The sequence below is a fragment of the Neophocaena asiaeorientalis genome, unplaced genomic scaffold (genome assembly GCF_003031525.2).
Source record: "Neophocaena asiaeorientalis asiaeorientalis breed wild unplaced genomic scaffold, Neophocaena_asiaeorientalis_V1.1 scaffold116, whole genome shotgun sequence".
Lineage (NCBI taxonomy): Eukaryota > Metazoa > Chordata > Mammalia > Artiodactyla > Phocoenidae > Neophocaena > Neophocaena asiaeorientalis.
The window spans coordinates 2,654,475-2,664,114 of record NW_020174561.1 but is presented as its reverse complement, the minus strand read 5'-3'; positions in this window follow the sequence as shown (position 1 = coordinate 2,664,114).

Here is a 9,640-nt window from a genome sequence, read left to right as displayed (position 1 = left end):
TTTTTTTTTTTTTTTTTTTTTTTTTTTAGGTGGAGAGGGTGAGGGACTCCAGAATTTTGGTGTTTGCTCCACTGTTTTTCTCCAATTTTGAATCAGGCTTAGAATTGGAGACAACCTTAGAGATAAATTATACTGACAGCTCCCCCCACCCCGCCAAAACAAACCAAAAAAAAAAAAAAAAACCCCAAAACCCATAGATCATGCCTAGGCACAAACTAAATAATAGATCTAATTTGTAAGTTCAGATGTTTCTTGGGTGGAAAGCTTTCTGGGGATTTTTTTTTCCTCGGGAAAATAAATATTCTGAGGCAGTCCTCCATTTTTTTTGTTTGCTTTTTTCGGTACGCGGGCCACTCATTCTTGTGGCCTCTCCCGTTGCGGAGCACAGGCCCCGGACGCGCAGGCTCAGCGGCCATGGCTCACGGGCCCAGCAGCTCCACGACATGTGAGATCTTGCCGGACCGCGGCACGAACCTGTGTCCCCTGCATCGGCAGGCGGACTCTCAACCACTGCGCCAGCAGGGAAGCCTCAGTCCTCCATTTTTAAAGCAGCTTTCTCTCTACTCTCTCCCCTTCATTTCAACCCCTTATATTACAATCAGTCTGTGGTTACCAAATTGTCGGTGAGTTAGGGAAGAGAGAGAAATAAGAGTGTGGTGAGGAGAAAAATTGTTAAGGTGATATCAACACTTGAATAAAGCCAAGTTCTTATTTATTTATTATTAAAAGCTTTGTTTGAATGTGGTTCATTTGCAGGTTTCTTTTAGCAACTGTCAAAAGTCAGTGTGTGGACGTTGTCATGCTACGGACAGAAGCATCAGGCAGCAGGCTCATCAAACCTGTTGTAAAACAGACAGGGTTAGTTGCCCAAGGGCATGAGCAAGTATGATGAAGAGAAATAATAATGCAGACATTTTCATGAGCACCTACTATATATAAGATGCTATGTGCATTGGGGAAAGAAAGGGTTATAAGATGCACAGTTTAAGAAGCGTATAGTCTAGTGGATATGACAACAATCTACCATACCTGTGTAAAGCTTACTTATTTATGATTCTTATTAATAACGAATTATGACTGGCTAGTAATACACACCAGATAAAACGTTTCTTTGAGTTATTATTTTACTAAATAAAGAATTTAGGGCCCAATTTATCAGGTAATAAACAAATGCTTTCTGTTTCCATAATTGCTATTCAGACAAGGAAACACTTCATCATAATAGCGTAAATATAGTGATTCAAACATGCATACAGTAACTTGCTAGATTAAACCTGAGTTACTTTCAGATGATAAATTAAACTTCAATGACCCAAGCCTTCTATTTCTTCTAACTTTTTTTAAAGATGCAAAGAAAACCTTGAAACGTCTAATTTTGTAATCCAGTCTAGTTCATCCCAGGGAGTATAGGAAATCTTTTGAACTAAATGAAAAATTAGAGCTTCTTTTTCTATATTTTAAATCTCAGCATTTAAAAAATTTCTATTACATCAGTATGATATCAGTAAATAGGACATGTATAAATTTTATATTAGTATAATATTAGTATATAAATTATATCAGCATCATAGGATGTATATAAAATTTATACATGTATAATACATATACATATATGAAACATGCTTACTTTAAAAAAATTAATTAATTTAAAATTTTTGGCTGCATTGGGTCTTTGGTGCTGCATATGGGCTTTCTCTAGTTGCTCTGAGCGTGGGTTACTCTTCGTTGAGGTGTACGGGCTTCTCACTGCAGTGGCTTCTCGTTGCAGAACATGGGCTCTAGGTGTCTGGGCTTCAGTAGTTGTGGCACATGGGCTCAGTAGTTGTGGCGCACGGGCTTTGTTGCTCCACAGCATGTGGGATTTTCCCGGACCGGGGCTCGAACCTGTGTCCCCTGCTTTGGCAGGTGGATTCTTAACCATTGTGCCACCAGGGAAGTCCCATGCTTGCTTTTTAAATGAGGGGATATATAATAAAAAGTTTGGATCTTACCACTGTGGTTATTGTAGTGCTCTACCAAGTGGCTTAGACTACTAAAAATCTCATTCTTCGGGGACACTTTTAAAATCTGTTTTTCATTTATCTTTGAAGTGATGAAAAATATGTCAATAGTTTTAAAACTGGAGTAGAAAGTGCATCTATTACTTGTTATTCTTTCCATGTTTTTTTATATTTCACTGTGGCCTCTACTTAGTCACAGTACTTTCAGAATGGGAAACACTAACTTAAAAAGAAAAAGCAAGGGCTTCTCTGGTGGCGCAGTGGTTGAGAGTCCGCCTGCCGATGCAGGGGACACGGGTTCATGCCCCGGTCCGCGAAAATCCCACATGCCGCGGAGCGGCTGCCTGTGTTCCGCAATGGGAGAGGTCACAGCGGTGAGAGGCCCGCTTACCGCAAAAAAAAAAAAAAGCAAAAGGTAAAAAGAAAAGTTTTTTAAAAGGCATGAGACAAAGTGCAAGAAAAATATTCATTGTATAAATTACCTTTAATTCTTTTCACTCATTGCCTCTTTTTTTTTTTTTTTGCGGTACGCGGGCCTCTCACTGTTGTGGCCTCTCCCGTTGTGGAGCACAGGCTCCGGATGCACAGGCTCAGCGGCCATGGCTCACGGGCACAGCCGCTCCGCGGCATGTGGGATCTTCCCAGACCGGGGCGCGAACCTGTGTCCCCTGCATCGGCAGGCGGACTCTCAACCACTGCGCCACCAGGAAAGCCCATAAATTCTTTTAATTCATAAAGCTTGGGAAAAAAAGAAGTAAATTGTTTTGATAAAGCTTGCTTAAACAATAAAATTTCACCTTGAGCAATGTTCAAATCAGAAATACTCCCTTTGTGTAATCTTTGTCTGCCTGCATGTGCCTCACCTTGAGTGCCCCAAGGAGACTCTTTTCCCCACCCCTGTTAATTCCATTTTTTCTCATAGGAAGTAGCTTGTTTTGAATCATAATATTCCCTTATATTGGTTAGGGGTTAATTGGTAACACAGATGATCACAGTTAATGGATACTACCTCTTGAATACCTACTTATCAGCTGTGAGCTTCACATGTATTATCAGTAATTCGTACAATGGTTCTCTTATTTTTTTTTTAACATATATTGAAACTAAGGTTCAGAAAAGTTGCTTGTTCAATGTCTCAGCTAATAAGCCAAAAGACAAGCCGTGAAGCTGTTTCCACTTGACCCTAAATTTCATTTGCCTTATACTGTCTTACCCACTATGTTTTCATATTGAAGTCACTTGAATGAGTTGAAGTGGCAGACTTAATAAGTAAAGAAATCAATTTTGTTTATAATTCCAGTGAGTATTAATTTAACAATCCCTAACTCCTCCCTTGTTACTGTCTCCCTTTTGTTACCATGCTTTTTGTTTTAATCATCTATCTACACAGTCATTTTATATCTTTTTTTCTCTCTCTGTACATTTACTTATTTATTTTATCCATCTTTCCTTCCGGGTTCCTTTACAGATTAGTAAATGGCTATTTATTTGGACAAGTGTGGCTATGTGGAATGGGTTGCTATCTGGTACCAATGTGAGAATGGAAGAAGATGGGGTCAGACGATAGGAAAATGAGTATGGAATGCAAACGTATCCCTGTGGATTGTTAGTACACGTTTCTAGACATCGAAGTTCAGCAAAACGGCTCCCTGCTATTCTAGCTGTTAACACCCCTATTCGTGGTTACCCTAATTTGAAAACCTTGGCTTGGTTAAGTGCAGTGATTTAAATAGATTTGCCTGTGTCCATTTATTTAACCAAGTCCATTTATACCTGGTGGATCTCCAAAACCAAAGTGCAGATTATATTTTAATATTTTCAATATAGAAAAAAAATACCAGTCAAAAAATACATTGTCTGCTCACCTGGAGACTTTGGGAAAAGATCTATCCAATTTTTCAAAGCCTCGTTTGGCAGTGGGGTGCAGTAAGAGGGTAGCTGAACAAACACCTCAGTCAAAGAATTCCAGTTCTGTGGTGGAAATCAAGTGTCATGAGTGCTTGGACCCTGTTCCACTTCTTACATTTACTGAACCTACTGCATTCGAGGTATCCTGCTGTGAACCAAGGATGCAAAGCTGAGCACCACATGGATCTTATCCTCACTGAGATCAAGGTTTTGGTTACAAGGTTCATTCTTAATTATCATGAGCGAGATGGTAAATTCTGGACAGAAAGAAATGTATATATAGCACAGTGGGTATGGGGCTCTGGAGGGATCTGGTTTGTTGCGTCTGCCAGGACAGCCAGGTCCCGTGCGCGCTAGCAAGAACCCAACTACCGACTCCTGTGATTCACAGAGCAGGACGGAACTCTGCTGGTTGTTTGCCTTCAGCTCTTGTCCCACCAGTCAAGAGGTAGATTAGTAGGTAGGAGGTAGGTAGGGGTGAGTGGAATTTATTGGCTGTTTTGGTGAAACTACATTAACACCAGAAGGCAAGGTCTTTCCTCTTGCACCACAGAGTGTTGTGAAATGACTTCATTACCAGGAGTAAAGGTAGTATTATACATTTTATAGTTTAACACCTAGTTATGGCTCGTCTTAACTTTTTCTTCAGTCATTATCGCATTTCGTCCTCAATCTTGTGACTACGGAGCTATTTTTATAATTCATATTTAACAAGTAAAACCAGAAAATATGACTTGATTGCCAAAACTCACACACTTTGTTAGTGGCAGCGCTGTTTCTCATGTAGAATTTGAAATCTCCTTCTTCCAGACCACACTGCCTCTCTGACAAGAGGTCTCTTCCCCACGGGAGGATTCTTGGCTATGAAACAAGCTCACTGATCAGGGCTCTGAAGAGGGGAGCCGTTTTCACTTCAATTCCAGAGGACAGGTGAAGGAAGCTTGAATAGTCTCATTAGCCTACAGCCTGGATTTCTTCGACCTTCAGGTGAGGGTGCAGCTCCCAGGACCCAGTATATTCATCGCCTTCCTTAGCTAAACTGCTGGCTCTGTTTCTGGTCACTAGTGATGCCTGGTGGTTTCCTTCCTCCTTTAGCTGTAGTTATTTGGCTTGACCTGTGTGGTCATGTTTCTTCTGTGATTAGTCATGCTGGTGACATATTGCTATCTTCTGGCTATGACTGCCATAAATAACTCTTGCCTTAAAGAATAGATATTTCTTATATTTATCTCATATCTAAATTTTATTTAATTTAACATAGCTAAATAGAAACATATTTAAATATATTTTTCTTAATTCAGCAAACAGTTATGGAACAATTCTGAGCAATATTTTGTGCTATGTCCCAGACATACAAAAATAAATATGGCAAAGTCTATGTCCTCTTGGAGTTTAAAATACAGCTTATTACAAAAGATATAGTTGCCTATTGAAGAAATTGGATATAAAAGTAAAAAATAAAACAAGTACCTATCACCCATGATACCACAACCCTTAGATAATTACTGTTAATATTTTGGTATATAGCCTTTCAACACATTATACTATCACCAGAAGGATGTTATATCATGCATTCCTTTTGTAATTTGCTTTGTCAGTTACTGATGATTAGGGAGTATCTTTCCATGTGATAGTCTGCTACATCATTGGTAATGATGACAAAGGATTCCTTCGTATAGATATTCCATCATTTGTTTAGCCAATTCAATCTTGGGCTGCTTAGTTTGCTTCAAAAAACTTTTGCTGTCATGAGCTTCTATGTGACGAGCGTCCTCTTCATGATCTTTTTCATGTAGCCATGAAAATTATGGCGGGGGAGGGGAGCAGAAAGGAAGAAGGAAGGGGAAACATATGGAAAAATACAGAGCGAGAGTGACTGTGTCTGATTCCTCCCGCCCTTCCTAACTCCCACGTATGAGGCAGACATAATTATTGCAGCATTCTTTCCTACTAAGTCCAGACTTGTCTTAGAATCCTATTCAACAGAGTGATCTAGGAAGACATCACCACTACAGGAGTTGGCGGAAAAAATGAATCTTACTTGGAATGCCCGTTCTAGAATGTATATGGGACATTTATCTCTCTTTAAGCAAATTAGATATATGGAAATCAGCATTTATACACTTATACTCTCGTGATTCGGATAATTGTTTATTCTATAAAAGTTCTCTCCTTCGTAAGCAAATCCTCACAGTAGAATTTTTTGAGATCACAAGTTTTCCTAGTACATTACATGTATTGTTTGAGTTACACACAACTATTTTTTTTATTATTTAAATTGTACAATTTTCCTTTTATTTTAATTTATCTTATTTATTTTACTTTTGGCTGGGTTGTGTCTTCCTTGCTGTGAGCAGGCTTTCTCTAGCTGCGGTGAGCAGGGGCTACTCTTCGTTGCCTTGCACGGACTTATTGCGGTGGCTTCTCTTATTCCGGAGCACAGGCTCTAGGGACACGGGCTTCAGTAGGTGTGGCATGCGGGCTCAGTAGTTGTGGCTCGCAGGCTCTAGGGCACAGGCTCAGTAGTTGTGACGCACAGGCTTAGTTGCTCCGCGGGCATGTGGGATCTCCCCTGCTTGAACCCGTGTCCCCTGCATTGGCAGGCGTATTCTTAACCACTGCACCATCAGGGAAGCCCAGTGCATTTGTAATTTTGATAGCTATTGCCAAACTGTTCTCCCAAGAAAGTACATCAATTGCACTCCCACCAGCAATTATGAAAGGGACTATTTCTACACAATTTTGCCAGTGATGTTTTATTACACTTTTTGATGTTTGCCATTCTGATATGTGAGAATAGTATCTATTGTAGTTTTAATTTTCAATTATGGTATTATGACTGCAGTAGGGCATTATATTATGTATAGAAGAACTATTGGTCTTTCCTTTTCTATGAACTATCTGTTCATATCCTTTTCCATTGGGTTAATAGGTCCTTTTAAATTTATTGGCAGCAGTTCTTATTTATTAGAGAAATTCATTCTTTGTGCAAAGCACAAGACTTTTGGGTCTAAATTTCATGTTCCCACCACTATATTAAACAAATAAATAAAGCATCGTTTCTAATGATAGTGTCTCCAGAACTTGCAAATCTTTCATATTCTTTCCATTTGCATGTAATGATACTCCCTTTTGTTTTTCACCCCATAAGGTTATTTCTTCCCTGTAATTAACTTACAATGCTGATGAATTTCACCTTCTGTCTAATTTTCCTGATTTCTGAAGCATCTTTTGGGGACCTTCCAAAATTCTACCAAGAATAATTTTACCTGTAAGAATACTCCTTCTTACCAAGAGGCATTTCCCTTTAATGAAAATTTTTACCCAAATATCTGGAAACAAATTAACTTATGCATTTTAGAATTTCACAGTGGCATAGATCTCTTTTCCGAATCCAAGCATTTTGGGCACCCAGATTTTTCTGGGTATGTGAGAGAGCAAGCTGTATTCCCTGAGCTCACTCCTCCTCGCACCTAACTGGTGGCAATTATCTCACTCCTGCTCTGGATTTACCTCCATAGGGTGGTCTACCCCTCCTGTCTGCTGGTCCATCGAGTCTGTCCCAGAAACTGTTGCACCACTTTTTCCCATGCCCTTCTTGTCCACAGAAGAATTTTAGTGGATTATGGTTAACCAAATACAAATTCTGCAAACATAAAGAACAGATTGTAATTGACAACCCCTTTGTTTTCAAGTTATTCATGTGGCTTTTCAGCAATAACACAAAGCTCTCTTTGTCTTTGAAAAACAGAAAGAACCTCTTAACTCACCAAGTATTTAAATCTACTCAATATGATGGGTGGGCTAATGCGTGAATCCTGGCCTGGTACAAAGGAAGTGCTGTGAAAAACTCATTCTCGAGCCATATATGCTGCTAAATTTGCCACCGTAAACAGTACTGAGGTAAAAAACTGAGAGGGATTAAAGAATGTTCAAAGATTCACAGTGGGAGAAATTCATGTAGTTGGGAACTTAACTATAAAGAAAGGCATTAGGACCCAGGGTTATTTAGTCTGCAAAAGAGAAGTCTCCAGAGTCCTTTAATAAGTGTTTCTGAGTCATAAAATAAACATGGAAAGGATGGTTACATGTTCTTTATCTGGGGATAAGGGAAAATGAACACATAAAATATGAGGAAAAATATAGGCTAGAAACAAAATAAACACTTTGAATCTATTCCATATTTTAAAATAAGGATGTGCTCTTTTCTCTACATATAGTATAATTTAATAAAAAGTTAAAAAAAGAAGATCTGATTTTTGTCTGTGTGGGATGCCTCTGGAATAGTCAGAGAGCTAGATGGTTTTCTGAAGCTTAGTGGTAATGAGTGTGGCTCTGCCATAAGATTGCTTAGACTAACTCCTAGCTCTGTTGCTTTCTTTTTGGATAACCTTGGGTAAACCTCTCTCCTCGCTTGTCCCAGTCTCACTTCTCACTTCTAAAATAGGGATGATAGCGTTGTTATGAGGATTAGGTGAGATAATGTACGTGTCCTTGTTTTGATTTGGTTTTGTTTTAAAAGGCAGTACATTCAAATATTAGTGGTCTAAACAAGAGGCAAATTATTTTTCTCTTATGAATAATTTCCAGTAGATGTCTGGAGTTATGTGGTGCTATACAGTTCCTGGTACCCAGGTCCTAGCTCATGTGGTTGCCCTACTATGTATCATTTTCATTCCTAAGTATATGTCTATTCTAGCTATCTAGTTATTGTCTGCATTCTAGCCATCAGGAAGGATGAAGAAAAGGCTCTTGAAAACACTTCCATTCCCAGCCCTTTGGTCACAATTTAGTTGCATGATGACTCCTACCAACAAGGGAGATTGGGAAGCTTAGTCTTTTTGCCAAGCAGCTGGGTACTGATTTGTAGCCACAAATCAGTGGTTCTCTTAGTATAGATGATAGGGGAATATTGTTGGGGAGGAAGAGAAAGAAGGCAGATATTTCAAAATATCTAGCAACTTCTGCTATAGGGTACAAAATGCTTAACACAGAATCTAGCAATAAATTAAATCTCTTATGACTGCTATCATTTCAAACGCAGATTTATATGTACAGGATTCAATCAGCTCTTTTCACCTGGGTGTTCCGCAGGCACTACCAACTCAACATTTCAAAAAAGTGAAGTCCTTATGTCACTCTTTATTGTCTCTCATTATTACCCACTCAGAGGAAATCTGCTCTGCCATTCTTGTTCTGAGTCTTGGATAATGGCTTCACCACCCATCTCCCTTGGGGTCTCTCTCTGCTACTTCTTTTTCTTCACTCACTCTATCTTAGTTTCAAAGACGTGTCAGTTCTTGGGAAATGTCCCTCAGATACGGACTCTTTTCTCTACTCTCACTATTCATTATCTTAATTTCACAAGTCTTTAGAATGTGGTTTATAAGGCCTTTCATAGTCTGACTCCAATTTATTTTTTAGCCCACACATCTTGTACTCCAGCTACTCTGTGTTAAAAAGATAAAACAAATATTTATATTTTTAGTTTTCTAAGCAAAATTTGAACAGAATATTTATTTGTTTAATAAAGGGTTTAATTTTTTTTTAACAAAGATAGTGATTAAAAACCTACACGAGCAACCAGTTTTATATACTACAGTCAATGCAAAATCAGAAGCTGTTTTCTGAATGGGGCATCTCTATATGTGTCTCAACAAGTGAAAAAGTTGCCAAGAAATAAAAACCATGTACCTTCTTTTTCACTTATATTCACTTCATTTACAATCTTC